The sequence below is a fragment of the Anser anser genome, assembly GCF_964211835.1.
Source record: "Anser anser genome assembly, chromosome: 11".
Taxonomy (NCBI): domain Eukaryota; kingdom Metazoa; phylum Chordata; class Aves; order Anseriformes; family Anatidae; genus Anser; species Anser anser.
The window spans coordinates 709,282-729,189 of NC_139732.1; the positions used below are offsets into that span (position 1 = coordinate 709,282).

Here is a 19,908-nt window from a genome sequence, read left to right on the forward strand (position 1 = left end):
TATCTTGGGACTGCATTTAGTCCTGCATGCCTCTGTGTACCAGAAGAACAAAGGATCAGCAAAGTTGATTTTAGATATTTTTAAAGACTGCAGGTTTATACAACATATCCATAGCATGAATGTAGGCATGCTTGGAAAAGAAGATCCACAGATAAATATTAGCCAGGTTTGACTACTGTAGCTTTTGCTACCATAAACACAAGTTTTCAAAGTTATGCTGTCATTGGTTTTTTTGCATCAAGTTATTTTAACGTAATGTAGTCAGAGGCAGACAATGGCACTTGAATGGAATTTTTTGAAAGACCTAACAACAGAGGAAACCCCAACTACCAACAACTAGCCCAAACTGTCATTCTTGTTCTTTCTGACAAGTGTTACCTGTGGTAAAAACTGTCATTAAAGAATTTAAACAGAAATCAATCTCAGACGTCTATTTTTGTAGACCAAGAGGGCAGAAGAGCAACTGTTACCACATATTCAGCTCCCTGCTCAAAGCTCCTTTGGCAGTGCTGCTTTTTTTATTTCCATCACTATTTCCCACTACACTACTTTTCTCATACCTGATAAGGTTCCGTCTTTGGCTGCCTTGATCTTACAGCTGCACCACCGGCATAGGCCGTCTTTCCGGGGTAAAATGGAGAAAACCCAAGCTGGTTTTGCTTAAAAACAGACGTGCTTCCACGTACCTACGGAAACACAGTATGAGAAGTGGATAGAAAAACAGGTACACATTCAAACTGATTAAAAGAAATACTGTGCAGTACTTACAGGACACAGTCCTCCAAAAACAAATAAACTGAATGCAGGTTTCTTAGAGCTAGCTGCAGAATGCTGCGAGAGGGAATGAGTTCTTTCAGCTTCTGTGGGCCAGAGCAGTGACGATGAAGTATTTTTTAAAACTGCAACATCTGCCAAAATGACGTATGCTAGATGTAAATGCCTCTCGTACGTACAGAACTTTAACAATAAAGATCACACTAATTCAAGTTCTTCAATACAGAAAAATAAGCATGACTTCAGCTTCTTTAAATAGATCAACTTCACGTACAGACTGAAAACCAAGTATCACCTACAAACTTGAAAACTGTTCACAGAGCTGCAAGTAGTTTTCAGCAATCTTACCAAGTTAATACTGTGCTTCCAATGCAGGTATTTTTTTCCTTCAGGCTAAGATAAAAGAGGACCGCATAAACATCAGTGCATTTGTACGGACAAAGCTTTTTTCTATGTTGGTAAAAGGCTGGAGGCCAGCACAGATCATAATCGCACAGGTTTTAAACCTGGAAGATTCCCCAAAGGCTGCTCTAAGAGTTAACGATCTTCTGCCCATGTATGTTTTACGAAGACACACCAGAAAGTTCTAGTGCACTCAGGTTATATTGCTAAAGCCCAGCAACTCTACTCTACTACTCAGCTGTACAAAAGTTCTCTGCAAAACCTGCTGAGCACACGTCAGTCCCTGTCTATATGGGGGACTAGAAAAAGCTGCAAACCTGCTGTTCGCCCTTTCAGCGAGAAGACCTACGTACCAACCTACATCGACACGATGCTTATTTTTTATTTTAAAATGGTGTGCTTTCCTCAATGAATTTGGCAAAAGACATGAAAGTATTGACAGCTGAAGCCTTCTACCAAGAAAGGTCAAAAAACAGCCTATAGCTTATGACAGAGTAGTTTCTTTATCTTCTCTTGCTGAAACACAGGAAAACATCTCGTGTTCCTATTTGTCACCTGCACTTATTCACATTTAACCAGCTGTCTGTTAGATATTCTGAGTCACTCTTCCTTCTAGACAATCAGCCTAGTTGTCAAGCTACGGCAAGTCAGCCTGATTTCCTACCGTCCCAGTTCAAAATTTACATATAACCTAGCTGAATGTGTATATTTCAGCATTGACTCTTTCTAACATCAGGGTATCATAAACGTATTCCAAAGCACGCTTCTATTAAAAAGGTGATAGGATTATATACTTCTAAAACACTAAAAATTCAATTTAATTCTCGCATCCAAAGTTGACATTCACCTATTTTATTTACTAAGGTGATGTGGAATATTAAAGAACGCAAGGTACTTCACATTAAAAAAAAAGTCAATTAAACAGAGAACACAAAAATCACCTTCATCAGATGCTCTAGAGGAGGAATCACTGGTTGTTGAGATGTTATCATCGTCTTGTTGAGAGGTAGAATCTTCTATTTCTTTTATCAAGGACAGCCTAGGACTGCCAATGCCAAATACAGAAGATGTCGAGGGCTGACAAGGTGGGACAGGAGAATCCAGCGTGGTATAATTCAGACGGCTCCGATGAAGAGAGGGCCTTGTTAACACAACTGGGAAGTTCAGTGCTGATCTACTTGTGGATGGTTCTAGACAAGAACAGGGAGATAATTAGCTTTGCTATAGACAAGCTCACAGAAGCCAAAACCTGTTTCCTATCGACAGCCATGCTATTGCCAAGTTCTAAGCGCAAAAAGAGAGAAGCCAAATTTAACTTCTTCCTCACCCAGATACGGTTGCATCTAACTGTCTGGCTACAACAACAACACTGCTTGCGATACACAGTATTAATGTTGCATCCAGAAGTAGTTAACTATGAGGTTTTACAACACCACATTCTGACCCCGTGCTCAAATGCTCTAACGCTGACTTGGCCGTTCACTAAATCAAACATATATACTCCTTCTCCCATGTACAGCTTGCAATAAGCTTTACAAAATTTGAGATTACACGGTAAATTACAGATAACACTGCAGCTTCCATAATATTGGAACAAAGGTTACATTAATCTGAATACACAACATGAAAATGAACGTTTGCAGTACTTTTTTCCCAAGTTCTTCCATATCAGCTCACGTTAGAGGCAAAACATCATCTCCTACCCATTAACTATTGGGATTTTGACCCAAGGGACAAGGATGTTGACCCAAGTAACCAGATGAGCATTTTTCCCTCTTGAAGCAAAGGGTCTGCAAACAATGCCAGTGGCCTGGAATAGGTGGCCTTGAAGTCTATCTTGCTAAATGAATGGAACTATTCATGGGTATTTTGCCTGATGAAAGCCTACTGTCTCTCCCAGGAATCTGGGCAATTCAAATGACTTTGAGCCACTATCCTCTTGATACTTGAACTGAAGCTTAAACTAGTTAGTTCAATCTTCATAACCACTGCAGTACCACTAATTAGCTCTCCAAACCATGAGCAGATTTTTAGGACAGCACCATTTGAGATACAGAAAGTTCTTCAGGCGGAAGGCCACCCAATATAGGCTCCAGCACACTGATACCTCAGAACTGAAGAAACACATTGGTTTCAAAATGTAGTAATAATTAAAAAAAAAAATCTTATTCTTAAGCATAGTAAGCAACACCCACGGACAGCAAGATAAGCTGCAAAAGGTTCCAGGGTGTCCACCTGCTCCTGATCTCCTGGAGTTAGCAAGCTTGCAGTGCAGCTGTTCTTACTGAAAGCTCCTTTCACGCAGTTACATAGGAAAGCCAACATGTGTTCCTCAGTCACGAAGACCTTCTCTATTCTTTTCTCCAAACTCATTCCCAAGCTACAGCTACACAGAAAGCCATCAATCTCCTTGTTTACAATTAGATGAGATTGGAGGCAAAGATATTTCCTCCTTATTTTTTGATTCTGCCAACAACAGAAGCAACTGACTTTCCACATTATCTATGGTTACCTACGCACGCTCAGACAAAACTTCTTTACTTATTAAAAGCTGACTTCCCCAAAACAGCTAATTTAAGAGAAACTCAAATAAGAATAGATGCAAATTTATACAACAGGACTACAGGAACAGTGAGAGGCACTGGATATAAGACAAATTAATCTTTCATGAGGTAAAGGAGTTGCAAACCTCGTTGCCAACGGTCCAAATACCTTTTCAAAGACACCCCCTCCCCCCGCGTAGACCTTAAAGTTATTGAATATTTTAAGGATAATAATCTCATAAACCACATCCGTGCACAAGTTCCCCAGTTCACCATCAAGTTAACGAGGAACTTTACTAAATTGATCAAAGCCCAAAACAAAAAAAAAACAAAACAAAACAAACAAAGTCGGGACACGAGACGGAATTTTCCTCTGCCATTCTAGCATCTAGTCTTTTGTTTCGAAGACTGCAAAACAAATTAATTTTTTTAATTGCCTTAGGCAATTAGACAGATTTTCATTCCATATCTTTTAAAAGATGGAAAATGCAACCCAGCACACTTGCAAATGACTTATTTTCAGCATTTAGCACCTGGCTAATAGAGTACCTAAAGTTAACTGATGCCTTCCAAGAGCATAAGATGTATGCTTCGTAACTGTGTATACAGTTTAAAGCTAAGACGGTTTCACAAACAGTTGTTTTGACTTTTTTTGGGTTTTTTTCATTCTGTCAAAACCCTCATTCCAATTTCCTTTTGAAATTCAGATTCAAAACTAGAAATCAGTGAATAAATACAGATGGCCAGAATTCCAAATGATTTTTCACATACCTCGTCTACTAATTCCTGCTGGTTCAGGCGTGAATCTCTCATCGATTATGGTATCTTCATCTGAATAATCGTGGTGATAGTTTACCGGAGTCTCCTCCTGGTTTGCAGATTCATTTCTGTCTACACACTCCTCCTCACGCTTATTGAAATACTTCTGCAGCCAGGCCGGTACAATATTTTTCACCGTTTCTGTCATTCTGCTAATTATTCCCTGCTTGAAAGAAAAAACACTTGTTTAATTACAGAAACGCAGTCAACAGCATATGCTGCGATACCACCTTCCACGGACCTTGAAGACAGATATTATACAGCAAATATTCAGAAGACGACGACGAGGTTGATCCCTGGCATAGGATCGCTACACTTCTGGTAAACCTAAAATTCACCTAAGATTGATTTACAACTACCTATCACTTTCTGCACTTCCAAGTGACCTTGGCAAGGTTCAAAGTTTTGAAACCTCTGCCAAAATTCACCAGCAGGTCGTCAATCTGCAAGGCTATCAGGAAACTCTACGCCTGAACAGCTCCTGACCTACAGACTTGTTCCAGGACTCTTCCTCTTCGCACCCTCCCGTGAAAACCAACTAAACCAGAAGTTCAGCAATTATCTACTGCGACAGTCAGGACCATACTACCCATTAAAATCAGTGAATCTAAATATTTTCAATTTTAGTAATGCTGAATTGCAGTGACTATACGCACAAAAAACAGTTCTGCTCTCAACAGTCAGGCTAACCCAGAAGATGTCCTGGAAGAAACACAGCTATAGCTATAGCACCAGCACCTCCTCTTGCAAGAGCCTTCTAAAGCTGTTGCTGTATTTTGTAGAAGACTGACTCTGCGGCATACATCGGGTACGATCGGAGAATTCCCACCTGACCGAAAGCCCCAGGAACTACGGTTAAATAAAAGATAAATTAATATAAATGAATATAATTAATAATAAAAATTAATAATAAAAATTAATATCCAGAAAGCTGACAATCATGAGCTAGGCATCCTGCTAATCATCCCTCCTGCAGGCAGGGGGAAAAAAAAAAGGTAAATTAGATCCAGGACTAGTTCCCAGGAACTTTGAAGCTGCTAACTATACTGTCTACAGTGCCCAGGCACCTTCAGAGCTTAATGGTAAGAGACAGAGGGTTTGGTGGGCTGTAATTAGGATCACAAGCACACAAAACACATCTATTTAAGTATTTCTAAGAATCGACTTATCGACTAAAGTTGTAGGGGGAAGGATGAGAAAAACAGCGGGGTAGGGATCAGAACCAGAGGTATAACCTCACAAAATCGCATCGGTCGCTTTCGTGCCTCCCCAACTGCATCACTGAGAGACAATTAACATTAAGCCACAGAACCTTCTGCAGAGTGGACATGATATTGAAGATAAACTGAAATTAATTGACAAATGCTCTAAGCAAGCTATCTGCTCAAAGCTCGTCCTTTTACGTTATGAACATTTGCACGATTCGTCTGGTTACAAAGCTAACTGCTATAATAAATGCACACATGTAACACCTATCAGTTTGTCTATTTATCAAATCATTAAAACTCTTCCCCGATAAGTTACTGTTAATTTGATCTGCGCTGGATGTGCAGCAGCCATTCTCTGTGCAGAATCCCCCAGATATCCCCACGCACGTGTTTGCTCTGGCACACTCTTTAAATAAACCTACTGGAAAACACGCAGAGATAACAGACAATGGAAAAGTTAGAAAACCATCTCCACTGATTATTTTCAATCCACGTGTAAGGTTTATCAGTTAGCTACACAGTGTCGGCACACGCAAGCTATGGCACTTTCAACATTAATGCACTGTTCAAGCCAGAGGTTTCAACGGTTGCTCTGTAAGCGTGGGGAATGTTTGCATTGCCCTTCCAGGCCAGCTTTAGATGGACAAGATTGATTGTCAATATGTGGTATAAGGGACTTGGCATTTCTGCAAGTGATAAAAACCTAATTGAGCAGCTATCCATGCGTAGCGCTCCCTTGGTTTTGCATATGATAATCAATCCCCTCAGCTACGTTGCTCATTTAATAGCGGAGAGGTTTTGGCTGAACAAACATGTGCAGAGGGCATCTCCAGAGCATCTCTCTGGGCGTCCTGACATTTCTTAGCAAAGAGCTGCTGGGAGGGATCTCGGCGCGTCCCCCCTCCAGCACGGGGATTTTCACACCCCGAATTGACGGACCGCTTTCACCGTCAACCTGCTGTACCCTACAGCACAAACGAGAAGCAAAGCCTGGCAGGTAACGTTCAGAGAATTGATGATGGGCTGAGGAGGGGTGCAGGGAGCGGGGAAAGCCCTGGGGGTGGCACTGGGGGTCCTGAGGGCAGCGGGCTGGGGGTGAAGGGGAGGGGGAGGAGGGGGGTAATGGGCTGGGTAGAGGGGTAAGGGGGTAAGTAAGGGGCTGAGGGGGTAACTGAGGGGGTTAGGAAGGGGCTGAGGGGGTAACTAAGGGGGTAACTAAGCCGTTGAGGGGGTAACTAAGGGGGTAACTAAGCGGTCGAGGGGGTAACTAAGGGGGTAAGGAGGTGGGTAGGGGGTAACTAAGGGGATAAAGGGGCGGGTAAGGTAAGGGGGTAAGTAAGGGGCTGAGGGGGTAACTGAGGGGGTTAGTAAGGGGCTGAGGGGGTAACTAAGGGGGCAACTAAACGGTTGAGGGGGTAACTAAGGGGGTAACTAAGCCGTTGAGGGGGTAACTAAGGGGGTAACTAAGCGGTCGAGGGGGTAACTAAGGGGGTAAGGAGGTGGGTAGGGGGTAACTAAGGGGATAAAGGGGCGGGTAAGGTAAGGGGGTAAGTAAGGGGGTAACTGGTGGGCTGAGGGGGAAGGGCCCGCTGTGGGGGGGCCGCTCCTCACCCGCTTGCTCCTGGCACAGGGGGGCTTCGCGGCGCCCAAACGGTGGCGCCGCCTCTTCACCTTGCCGCCGGCCGCTCCTCCTCCTCCTCCTCCTCCTCCTCCTCCTCCTCCTCCTCCTCCTCCTCCTCCTGCTCCTCCTCCTCCTGATCGGGCTCCTGGGCTGCCGCCCGGCGCCCCGCCGCCACCGGCCCTGCCACCGCCGGCCATGCCGCTGCCGGTCGCGCCGCTACCGGTCGCGCCGCCCGAGGCCATACCGCCCCCCCCCCGCGTTCGGTGCCGTCACGGGGCCCCCCCGCCCCCCGCCGCCACGCGCCGCGGGGCCTGCCCTGCCCCTCGTGGGAATAAAAATGTTGTTTTTGCAGAGTTACGTTGTTTAAAGGTAAGGAATGGGGTATCGAGGTGTGCTTGCAGCGATAAGAACGCTTAGCAGGCGACCTTGTAAAATGCAGACAACCAGACTCCGTAGAACAATTCGGGGAAAATCACGGTGTTGAGTCAAGTCAGGTAAGTGAAGAACCATTACCGCTTCAACCAGTAAAAAAGTCGAAAGAAATTCGAAATTTAACAGGCCGGCAACTGAAGGCCATGCATTGTCTGGGAAGCATCAGACAGATTGTGAGCCTGGATCACCCCCTCAGTGGGGAAACAGGGGAGGGTCCCGTCATCAAAAAGTATATAAACTGGGTTTTGGAACCAGCAGGGGCGCTCCTGCTCGTGGGACGCCCGCCACTGCGATCGCGAATAAATTCCTGCTTCGCTGAGCTCCTCGCCTGAGCCCAAGTTATTGGCTACGGAGTGTTTCTCACAATTTGGGGGCTCGTCCGGGAGCCAGTCGCCTACTGGGGAGCCCCACCGCCGCAGCAGCAGGAAGGCATGCCCCGCTGATTTCAGCGGTCCTGTGCATCGACGGCGGCGGTTCTGCGGAGAGCTGACAGAGGGCCCGAGACTGATGAAAGAGGCAGGATCCGTGAAGGAGTGGGGAAGGGAAGAAGGCAGGCACTCCGGCTTTGAGAATTGATCCGGTAACTCTGTGCACAGACCAAGGTAAGAAATAGGAAGTATTGCCTTGGGGGTCGGGTGAGACTCTGTGTGCCGTGTGATTGAGACGTACTTTTGTACGGAGCGAGTGTGGAGTCCTGATCCGCGGTTCCGCAGCTCCGCGAGGGGCGCGGCCGGAGACGGACGAAGCGTGAGATAAGGGAGAGAAAGGAAGAGTCTCGGGAAATGTGGTGTATGGTAAGCCCTTGCACGGGGAAGTGCTTGGCAATACACCAGGGAAATTTGGTGTGCGGTAGTCCTCGCACGGACGGGACGCCCGCCACTGCGATCGCGAATAAATTCCTGCTTCGCCGAGCTCCTCGCCTGAGCCCAAGTTATTGGCTACGGAGTGTTTCTCACACCCTCCCCCTCCCTCCCTCGCGCGCCCCCTCCCCTCACGGGAACGCGCGCCCCCCCCTCCCGCTGCCGCTCCCGTTCCTCGCCCCGCCCCGGTCCCGTCCCGGTCCCGCCGCCCTCCCGCTCCCGCCCTCAGGACCCGGCCGCCATAATGAACCCCGGCCCGGCCACCGTAAGCACGGGGCTAGGAGTCACCTCCAGAGCCTCCCCGCGCCGTGGCGCCGACCGCTGGTGTGCCGCAGCACCGCGCCGGGCGTGGGACGGCGCCCCGAGCCCACAGTGCTCGTCAGAAAAGCCCCGCACCGACAACCGATACCCCCGCACCGACAACCAACAGCCCCCACGCCGACAACCAACGCACAAGCAGTGTTTTAGGCCGGATTCGTGGCCCCGTTGGTCCGGGAAGCAGTCGTCACGCTAAATTCTACCCCACGGCAGGGGAACGATGGGCATCGTGACAGATCGCCGCCCCAGAAAATAAACACATAAATAAAGAATAAAAACGATAACGGGACATGAATCGTGCCCTTAATAACAGACATTGGGCAGTGAAATCACCGACTTCTGCAACAATACGTGCTCAGGGAACTGACTAAAACCCCTCCTGCATCGGCCATGTAATAGCTAGGCAAACATCACATAATACTTCCCTCCCTCATGTACACCAAACCTATTAAGGCAACCATAGTAGTGTGATAACGTGATTTTTCTCCTCCAGATCAGCGTCAAAGGCAGCTACGCTAGGTTTGCTCATAAGTTCAAACGCTGCTTTATTTATTTATTTGAATGCCATTTTTCTTATTTAGAAGGATTTCCATAGGGTGACAGGCCTTTAATGACACTCACGACTCAGAAACATTTGCCGATGCAGTCAAACGGTGTCTATTAACGCGAGGCACTGAAGTTAATTGGTATTAAAAATGAGCCAAAACGAAAGGCAAGTATCTGCGTGTCCAGCAGAATGACAGCGATCATCACCATTTGATCAATCTTCCCCCCACTCTCTGTTGCAGCTAGGTACAACGAAAAGAGTTTATGAAATCATTACGGGACATTCTTGTAGAAAACTTCCTCAAGCTTGGAAGAAAAAAAAACATTTCAGCTAAGTAAAACAGAAAATAACTGGAAGAAGTGAAGTATGGCGGTGTTGGAAAAGTTGCTTCAAAGACTTGTTTAATTAAAAAGAAGGAAAAAAGCAAGTTCCTACTGCAATCCCATCTTTGTCAAACTGATGGCGGGCACCAGTACGATGTGTTCAGCTAACACAGGCTGGAAGTTGTAACTGCAGCTGTGAAGTTTACCCAGTAAAAAGACTCCGCAAAGCATTCTAGCAGTTCCGATGCAATCACTGCTTCCTGAATTTATGACTCACGGTTAACACGGCAGTACAGGAAGAAGTCTGGCATTCACTGTGCTCTTACGGTAAAGAATCTGCCCTGCGCACACCATCCCAAGCCAGGTATGCGCTCCTAACAGGAAAGGACGATAGGCTGATAAGTCTCAGCAGAGGGAAAAAGACATCAGAGAACTACTTTATAACAGCAGCACGCGGGCTGCAACCAACGTTCTCTTCCTCTCATCATTTTCATTTCTGTGGACTCCAAGAGAATACACTCCCAACATTTTTCAGCTCTGGAGAACAAACAGCCCAACCAATCTCATTCACTGAACTACAAAACTGGTATTTTCGCTATCTAGTCCGGAAAAGGAGGCGCACGTCTCTAACGTACAGTGTAGAGACCTTGTTAATAGGCAAAGTCTGCATAAAATAGGTGGCCACAGCCTGATTTTCTGACGTTCAGGGCCTTGGGTCACACACCACCACAGTATCAGACTTAATGAAGTCACCAATCTATGTGGGCCTCTCGTTACACAGGTCACATGTTATGGACCAACCTCTCAAAGGCCAAAAAACAGCACTGATACTGCCGGGCCAACACACATCTGTAGCATCCCATTTCTGGGTGACAACACAATGAATGTTTCCACAAAGTACTCGATGCAACCTAACTGCTGTGTTTGGTGATGCAAAGCAAGCCGTGTCAAAGCAGCGTAGCACCCAGGCACATTCCTGGAAGATGTTTTGCTGCTCACGTTGAAGAAAATAGATAAAAAAATCCTGTGCAGTTTGCACTTCTGAGCTCAAGTACCACAGCTATGCACTGCAATTGAAGTGGCATCAAACCTTGTAAGGTTTTGAAGCTTCAGCACTGCCATCCAAATTCAAGGAGGCTGCATCTATTATCTTGAATTTGCCCCAGCTCAGTCCCCTGAAACAATTCCATAGACACGTACAAGCAACCCTTTTCCCACCCAGATTCTTTGCTTCATCTATTCCACCTCTACCTTGTGTCATATTCTTATTAATCTGCCCCTCAAAAGACTCCCTGGCTCACACAAAGAAGCAACCCAACAAATCCCTGTTCCCAGCCACGTTGCTTTCATGCTTTGGGAAGAGTTAACTGCAACAGCTCTAACTGTGATGCCACCTCACCCCCTCCACCTATGTGAGGTTCTTTGCCTTCTGTCTCCTCCTACGTGTACACCTGCACTAGAACCAGGAAGAATGTGCTTCCTACAATACTCCAAGAGCCTCTTCTGTTTCAGGATGTCATCATTTCAATTCAGGACTGAAAGTATTCCTAGCAAAAACCCAACAGCTAATAGCTAACAGAAGCAGTTGCTGGTGATCAGCTACAAGTAACCTGGAAGTACTGAGGAGTCACAAAAGAGAATTTGCATTACATTTAAGAACAGCATGCAGCTTAGGACCACTGCTTTCACTGACTACACTAAGCCATAAAAAAGAATTGGATTCTTACCTGCCATCACAGCAATTATGGTTTATGTTGCCCCCAAAACACACACGGCAGTACCAGAACTGTGTCAACTAGCTTTAACAGCTTCCCCAGCTATTAAGTACAGTAATTTCTGCTTCCTTTTTTTTCTTGGAGGAATATTCTTTTGTTTCCAGCCTCACTTACTTATTATACACACTGTTAATTAGCAACTATTTCTCCATACTCATAGGGTTATGGAGTCCCTATGACTGGAAAAGACTCTGTACCCTTCAAGATAAGAACAGCATAAAGGCAGCAACTCGCAAGACTGCTCTAGCTTAAAGCAAAGCTTTCCTCATGGCTCTCATCTCCTTTGACTTGAGTACTGTCATCCTTCTACCAGAGCTTTAAAAACTTCATTACCACGAATGAAGGAAGACCAGAGCAATCAGAGAGGGTAGCAGAGGGTATAACTTAAGGAGCTGTTACTAGGATTTTTTTGTTGTTCCTGGTGGACTATTTTTCTCCTTGCCAGCAAGGAGGGAAAACCAGCAAGTTGTTTTCTCCAAGATTTTTTTTTTTTAGGTTTAAGAACACGGATTATGTTGTAGCAATTTCTTCGCTGTAAAGCGTCAGCTGAGAAGTCTAACAGTAAGAAGGGCAAGGGAAAACTGAATGCTGATGCAGAGAGTGCCAGCAGACATCATCCTCATTCCACGGGATGTTTGTAGCTATGGCAGTTGAAGTCTACACTTCCATATGCTTAACATACCCTATTTATAAGCCAATTTTAGCTGACCTAGCATATATCAGTAGTACAGTTAGAGCCAGCAGCCTGCAGGAAAAAGTGGGCACAGGTGTTTCCATAGCAAGGCCTGTGAGTGTCTCCCATACATACTTCCAGTCTAAGCAAGCACATGAAAGGCTTGGCTTGTCGCTTACCTAAGGAACCAGGAAAACAAGGGAAAGCTAGATTTTGCCTGTGTCCTAATGCCCATATAAAAATAAAGACAGATGAAATATCCTTACTACCTTGTTAAATTCCATAAGCCGGAAGAGAACGTGCTGCACACAGGTACAAGTAAAATCCCTTGCTGGCAGGTTTGCAGATACAAATTTTTTATTTACACAGGCAAGTCTTATCTTTAAGATAAGACCCCATTTACCTCTTTACATTTCTCGAATATTTACATGACTTCATGATGCTCCAAGAAGAGAGTGATGAACAAAAAGATTACAGAAACTGTCAAAAGCATAGCAAAAAAAACCCAACCTATCACTGTGCTTTAAAACTTATGAGCTAGAATAATGTAGAAGAAATGTAGTTTTAGCACTTTGGTCCTAACGGTCATGCTCTAGAAGACGCTTAAATAGCAGAGGGGATTTCAGAAGTGACCGTATCCAGAGGTTGCCAGTGACAATTCATGAGTGAATCGTAGAGTTCTTCGCTTGTCTCCGTGAATTGTCTGTTCATTTCATCAACATCCAAGTAGAGCTGTGGATCTGAAAATAAAAGCCTGGTAAGTCCAAGTATCAAATCTGAGGCATGCGCACAAAAAAACTTCACGTGAAATGGCTAATAAAATGTATTTTAAGCTAAGTGTAATAAGCTATTAGATCTACTAATTTTAGTGAGGTATTTAGTCCTCTAAAATTTTGAGCCTCACAGCTCCAACTTTTGGGAATTTTTATATTAGAAGGCTGGGACTAGAACTGTCTTTCAAGATAAAGACAAAGACAATGTTTAAGATAGTAAAGATAACGTTTAAGGATAATCAGCCATGAAACCCTCCCAAGAGTCATTTAATTCACTTCTATGGCAATACACGTTACATAGGATAGTTTCTAAACACTAACACAAAATGCCTCCACGTGAGGACCTTTGCAAACCTTCCAGGACACAAATATGTTTTGTACCGTATTTGTAAGTGCAAGCTGAATCCTCCTTTTGGAATCTGCAACATAAGCTTTTACCTCAGGGTGGAGAACAAAGCTTTTGCATATTACTGAGTTTCTAATATAAAATCTGTTTAGCGGAACCAATACAAAGAACAAAATTCTGTCTTAGACCATTTTCAAATGGGAATGAAGGCACAGGTACAAGAAACCTGCTGCGAAGCATTGACAGTGTCCCGTTTTACTTGATGCGGTCAGTGTATGCTGTATCAGCTTTAAAACCCCAGCTGATTGCAGATCAACCCCACAGAGGTTTGACCTCAGCTGAATTTTCAAGATGTTCTTCATCCAGTAGAGGTTGGCTTGTATTGTTAAAAGGCACAAGGATGGCTAAACTCAAGTGACAATGATAGAACCCTTATTACCGTCAGTAATTAGGTCATCACCGATTGCAGTCATAACTGAAGATTCCTGAAAGACAGAAAAGGCTAAGTTTAATCATAACTCATTTCAGAAAGCATCACAGATTCAAAGTGCTGCAGTCTCAACCCATTCCTTCTTCCTACAACTACAAGGATAGATGGCATTTTATCTACTTATTTTTAGAAGAAAGCCAATATTACAGTACAGGTTGGAAGGGACTTCCGGAGGTCACAACTAATACATTGACCACGATAAGACCACTTACAACAACTGTTTAATTTGCTTTAAGCAAAGCAAATCAGAAGAACAGGAACAGAAGAAGCGTACGCAATTATGCTGTCAAAACCATTCTTTGGTATGCGTGAACAAATAATGGTGTATAAATCACTAATTCTATGGATTTACTATTTAAGCACTTAAATACAAACACCTCTGAATGGAATCTGCTCTTTTAACTTCACACTAAGCAGAAAGCATGTTTTCAACTTCGGATTCTTTTTGCTGATTCACACAAATCTGTACAACGTATTATCTGTGAAATATTTTCTTTACAGCAAGCGTGCACTATCTTTACCTCAAAAACAGCTGGAGCCATTAAAGAATCTCCTAAAGAGCAGTCTCCAACAGCTTGCATGCTGTCATAGGGAGCATAGGAGCTGTAGTTGTAGTCAGCGTGAGCATCTTAACTCCTCTGCGAGTGGTAGTTCTGGTAATCTTGGCAATAATCATTATAGTTGTATGACTGGTACCGCTGCAATTCTGCTTTCAGTCTGAAACATGAGAAGTTGCATACAGTCAGAGAACAGAAACTGTAAACCCAGTTCTGAACTTAAACAATTTGTCAGCTTACATACTTCAAAACTTAAAAGGAAGCTTTCCTAAACAGTCACCTAAGTGACAGCTTAAGTCACAGCTCAAAACCTCATTTCTATAGAAGCAAGCATCCTCACCTTTGCCAATACCAGAAGGAATTGTTCTCATGGATTAACTCCAGAGCCTTGACATGGTTACCTGTACACATCAAGTATTTTTAGCGTTGGCATAAGCAAGCTGCTGCTATGTCTCTGTGCTTTGCTAAAGATTGATTTAAGACCAGAGACATTTATCAAGCACAGCTGCTTTAAAGATGCAGTCTTAACCCTTCTATCTTTTGTTTGGTTAATTACTAGATCTTATTTCCAGAAAGAAGTGAATGGAGTCAGATTATCCATTTCAAAGAAGCATCTGACGCTGCCTGTCAGTTTGCCATGTCTACCTCCACCTGCTCAGTTTTTTTGTTTGTTTAAAGTCCATTAAACATTCAACAGCTGCCAACTATACCGCTCAGGTGAAGTCAGTCTTGCTTAACAACACAATCGCGATTCTCCAGCGTGACGCCTTATTATTAGTGGGAGAATTACAAAATACACTGGTTCTTAAGAAGAAAGGGCCAGCTGATTAGCTTTCACTACTTTCCCTTTCAAGATTTTCTCAGGGGCAGCTTCAGACTAATGACAAGAACCAAGACAAGTGCTATCTGTACTAAAACTGAGGTACACTGCATAAAGAACATTCAGATAACCCAGCTGCATATTCAAAAAAATCCGCTGTTTAGACTTGTCTTCACTGATTCTGTACAGGCAGACCTCCTGTGGTTGCAGTGCCCAGTTTCTCTCACTTGAATTGGGGATGCAGAGAAGTGAGTTCTATGCTTTTGGGGAAGAATACAAGCTGAAGGCATTCTGAAATAGCTTCCAAACTAAGCAAACATGAGGGACAAACTACTCCAATGGCTGGGTATTTCAATGCTAAGAGAGCACGGTACTCAGCCATTCAGAAACGTATTACTGATGTGTATTTTAATACCTACATTTGTTTCAATACTGCAAAGCTACACAAGTTCTAATAAAGAGGTAATCCATTGTCTTGTTACTGTAGTAAACAAACAGAAGATACATCATCTTAGGTCTTCTGCTTCCAACTGCACTCTTCCTACATACAGTTGTGTAGGGAAGGAAAATCTGAAAATACTGTTGACGTTCTTCTGGATAGCCGAAGCAAGAAAACATGTTTGTGGCTTATTCTTGTTTTCAAAATAAAACAATATTAATTTAATCAAAAAATTTTGGCAAAGAAGTTTGGACAGTGCTCTCTTGGAGAAGAGCATTTCCATTCTAAAGCAGAAGGAGGCAACATTTGCAGAATTATGCTAGGTAAACAGAAACAGAAGTGTCATTTTTTACTATTTAACAGAACACACAAGCTAACCTCATGAACATACTGAAATTGTTTATATGAAGTCCTGTTTTGTCAGTATCCTGAATCAAAGTTCATCAAATTTGGTATCAATTCTTTAACCGTTCAGAGACCTGAATTGCCTTAAATAAGTGATAGAACTGAGCCGGTAGAGTAAGAAACCCTCTCAGGAAGTGCTAAGCTTTAAACTCCCCATTGCCCTAAGCTCATGAAAAGCAAAAAATAGCATTCTAAACCTGTTCTAGTAATAACGCCTTTGGCTATCTCCCTGCGTTCCCATTTTTCCCCCCCACTTCTTTCCTGTCAACCCACTATAAAACTAGTTATGTGCTTCTCTCAAACTAGAGGGAAAGCTCTAAGAACAAGAACTCCCTAGCATATAAAACCACTTGTTGTCCCTTCTACCTTATGCAGGCCCAAACCTGAAAATATTTACCAATGCATTCAGCTTTGCTACTGTTGAGAAACAAGGCTGGTTACAATGGCAGCTAAGCCCAAGTTGCGCTGTCTGGCTAGACTTAACAGTTGGATTCCCCCAGCCATCCTGAAGCAGGTTGATGAATCCAGGGAGTCAAAACATAGGACTTCTGCATTTCTGGTTTTGTAGACTGCATCGTGTGTACAGCCACTACAGCAAGGGCCACAGACTTTCCAAAGGCAGAGCTACAAGAATCTGATTATTTAGAATAACTGTATCAATGCACAACTCCTTGGTTACCTTTTAGAAATTCCTATGCTCAGCCGGATTCCTTTTCCCCCCAGACCTGGTGCGTTCTGGCAGTCTTGCAGTGCCCTCATCTGATCACCTTGCTCACCAAATCTGACATAGGCATACCCTCTACTATTTTCAAAAGGGAGAAAACCAATTCTGGTATGCATAACAGTTACAAAGCTAACGAATTCAATTTCTGTCTTCTACAAAAAACAGAAGATAGCAGCTACTATAGCTTCTATTACTTAAGCAACCTCTCTGGCATGTGCACGTGCACAGAAAAGGCTTTCACCAAATTAAAAAACTTGGGCCAGAAGCAAAAAGCTTATTCCTTGGTAGCATTAAGATGCAACTCACTGAGAGCCAGCAAAACAATACATTTTAAGTGCTCTCTGCGTAAGTAATCAGATTCCATATTTCTGCATATACAGCAGTTAATCAGTTAGCACTAACCCACTCCTTTTGGAGCCACAAACTTTATTGGTCACAAACACCAAGAGCTGGCTGTAATTATCTGAACCAGTATTAACCGGTACCTCTGAACTCTTCAAACAAAAATATCTTTCAGGTGCTCTTAGAAGAACAACATCAATTGCCTGCAACAATTTGATGGCTTTGCTAAACGGAGCACTGAAAAGCACAGTGGTACAGTTTCTTTTGTAGCCTGTTCAGAAATTATAGCCCCGTGCCTACAGCTTCAAATCAGGCCAAGCTTACCAGCCCAACTCTTACAGCTTAAGTTCACTGCACTCGAATGCCTTCAAGACGTGCTTTTAGGAGCCATGGAGAAGAACCCTCTGGTAAGACCACCATTATAAAGTACTGAGTGTTGTTTTACACTTAAAATAGAACTATCTGTTACAGTCATTCATCAGCTTTCCCTAGGCTGCTGCTCTCTCACTACTGAATGTGATCCTGCTCTCAGTTTCCCACTAACTTTTTCCCCCAGCGTTTATGGCCTCTTTTCATCTATGACACTTTTAAGGGACTACACCGTGTTGAAAAATGCTGGTTAACATTTCCTTTTACACAAGGTGCCTCATCGAATTTTCCTGACTATTTCACCCTACTAAAGATTTTACCACCAACTGTACTGCTAGCATTGAGACACTGCAACTTCTGTGCTTGTATGAGATGCAGGACAGGTTCCTTAAGGTGTCGCAATTTTTTGTCTAAACCTAGTGTTGAGATCAAAAAAGGGATTGCTACTAATTGCGTACGTATCAATAACCAGGACAGAAGACATGCTGCATATAGGAATTAAACTTTTTCTAAAGCTCTAGTACATGAACATATCAAATCCCGCAGATTTTTTCTAGTATGGTTTCAGAGGTCTTACTTGATGGACATAAGCGCACAAGTGAAGACAAAAGATATTCTGTTTACCTGAAGTACATGAAGGTTTGAACTACATTCTAGTCCTGATCTTTCCAGTCAAAACTGTTTAAAAAACAACCCACCAAACAGTAAAACAAACAAGAAAACCCCATGCTTCCTCTCTACATAAAATTTTTCACAATTGTGTTTTCTGCCCACCACCTGGCTTTAAAAAGTATACGAACTTCTTTGAAAGATCATGTTTTTAGTCTGAACTCCAAATGAACAACGTGTAGGGCATGTAAAGAACAAGCACGTCATTAATGAAAGCTTTTCTCTAAAAAGGATAAACTTATTCTTGGGGAAAAGTGTGGAAACAGAAGTTATCTAGGCAATATTCCTACAGGAAAAACGAATAATTTTGCCACACCTCAAAGGAAAAAATAATTGTGCTTAACAGGTAAGAAAATAAAAAAAATCAGAGCAAACCAAAAAATAAATCACAGAATATGCATCCTCGTTTTAATCATTAAGGATTACCTTTGAGCTCTGCTTTGGTGCTTGGCTTTGCACTTTCACAGGCTACACACTTCGTGGCCTCTGCTTTGTTTTGAACCAAGCAGGTCTCCCAATCCCAGCTTCCTTCAGGCTTCTTGAATTTGTCTAAATCCAGAAATTCTCCAGAAGGAGCAGAAAATGCAGATGCACTGCTACTGGTCACAGGTGTTGGACCCTCTGTGAGACAAACAAGACAGTTAACCATCCTGTTTGAACATGAACTATAAAATGAACATTAACTTTTAAATTTGATTTGTCAAATCCCACAGAAATGTTCAAAACTACTCCGCAACTCCCCCCCCCCCGCCCCTGAAAAAAATAAAAGCCACCAAAAACCCACAAAGAAACAAACAAACAAACAAAAAAAACAGAGTGGAACTCAAAGCTTCCAAACAACACACAACTCTGTTCAGCACACAAGCTTCTGCTGCTGTTGACCACAGTGTAACCTCCATAAAGAGGCCTGACAGGTGCCTTTTAAAAAAAAGGTGCCTTTTAAGAGAGAAGCAGAAGATAACGCTTCAAATTCAAAACCGGAAAGACAAGAATGGCTCTTCCCTTCCACAGCACACGCAGAAAACTTTTATCCTAGTATTACTTGCATCGCTCTTCCTCTTGACAAGTGCAACGTAACCGTGCAATTCACTGCACCATGGTCACAGTAAACCCCTCATTTCCAAAATTCCTCCTTGCAATGGCAAGAGCCTCAGACAAAGATGCCGACTGACCGCTCAGAGGTTGGAAGTCCAAGAGAATCAACTCTGTCTGAAATCCATTATCTTACCTCATGAAATTTCAGTCTTACCGCACAGGATGATTACAAAAGCCCGGTCTAGTCCATCTTAATTTGTTTCTTCCACGATATATTTGCACAGGTGTTTTTCGATGTAATGGCATGTTAAATGACATTTAGAGTCAAAGTTAGAATTAGAATCGTATTTTAAAAACAATACAACCACGCTCAAAATCAATTACGGTCACACACAATGGGAAACAACCCAGTACTGCCCTGAAGAAGTTACCCAGCGGGTCACTCGCTTTCTTGAAGCCTACCACTGACCTTCATAGGCATCTCTCTGCTTTAGCTTAAGACTAGTTAAGACTACACTGTCTTGAAATCTGGCTTCACATCTCCCCTCAATTACATACAAACGGTGAGTAGAGGCATTTTGGACACATTCTGTAATTTTTTTTACTTATTTTTTGAAAGAGAAAAACACTAATTTTTAACTCTT

The 19,908-nt window shown here is 43.3% G+C and overlaps 1 protein-coding gene across 1 annotated transcript in view; it reads right to left on the reverse strand.

The window, feature by feature from the left end:
* Positions 1 to 12,557: 12,557 nt before the first annotated feature.
* LOC310905450 (nuclear pore complex protein Nup153-like) overlaps positions 12,558 to 19,908 on the reverse strand; it is a 148,036-nt gene continuing 140,685 nt past the window's right edge. Inside the window, exons 9-13 of the mRNA XM_083851738.1 lie at positions 19,479 to 19,526; positions 18,656 to 18,850; positions 14,426 to 14,621; positions 13,854 to 13,899; positions 12,558 to 13,035 (exon numbers count right to left, since the gene is read on the reverse strand). The gene's annotated coding sequence lies outside the window, so the exon portion shown is untranslated. The remainder of the gene's footprint in view (positions 13,036 to 13,853; positions 13,900 to 14,425; positions 14,622 to 18,655; positions 18,851 to 19,478; positions 19,527 to 19,908) is intronic.